This window comes from Cariama cristata, unplaced genomic scaffold (genome assembly GCF_000690535.1).
Source record: "Cariama cristata isolate BGI_N322 unplaced genomic scaffold, ASM69053v1 scaffold14489, whole genome shotgun sequence".
Taxonomy (NCBI): domain Eukaryota; kingdom Metazoa; phylum Chordata; class Aves; order Cariamiformes; family Cariamidae; genus Cariama; species Cariama cristata.
Window position 1 is genome coordinate 45685 of NW_009637521.1, and position 689 is coordinate 46373.

Sequence of the window (689 nt, forward strand, 5' to 3'; positions counted from 1 at the left end):
GTCATCACTGAAAAAAGAGGAAAAAGCCAAGGCTGGGTATTAATTGAAGACATCAGAAAATACTTTCTGTAGTTAGGAAGGTCTCTAAAACAGCCCTCTCTCATTTATAGATTTTGAAAAAAACAACCAAAAAAAAAAAAAAAAACCACAAACCAAAAAACCCAACCACCACAAACATTACTTAAATTGCCACCTTTTAAAATTTCTTCAAATAATGGAGGAAAAAAGCCAACTAAAAGGCAACACAAATATTCTTTGCAGAAACTTAAGAACAGCTGCTAAGCAAGTCATTATGTTACCACCTGATGTATTATTTTGACAAAATACCAGGACCTGTTCATTTGAAGAAATCTGAATGACAGGACTAGTGTAATGGTTTGAGTCTGCCTAGCGTCAGGCATTTCCAAAAGAATCCCCTAAACATAAGGTGGAAGAACAAGAAAAAAAAAATGCCTACAAGCACAGAGGTTTGACCAATGAGTGAGAATAACGAGTGGGAGCATTGATCAAGGGCAGAGAGGAGCAGAGGTGCAGCAATGTGCAGGACAGCGAGGGGACAATTGACATGAAAGCAGCAGGTGAAGCAGCAAGATAAAAAGAAGACCCTGTTGATGGAAAGTTGAGGGGAAGAAAAATAACAGGTTTGGTAATAAAGAGCTATCAAATCCCTTACTCTTCTTTCCCATTTG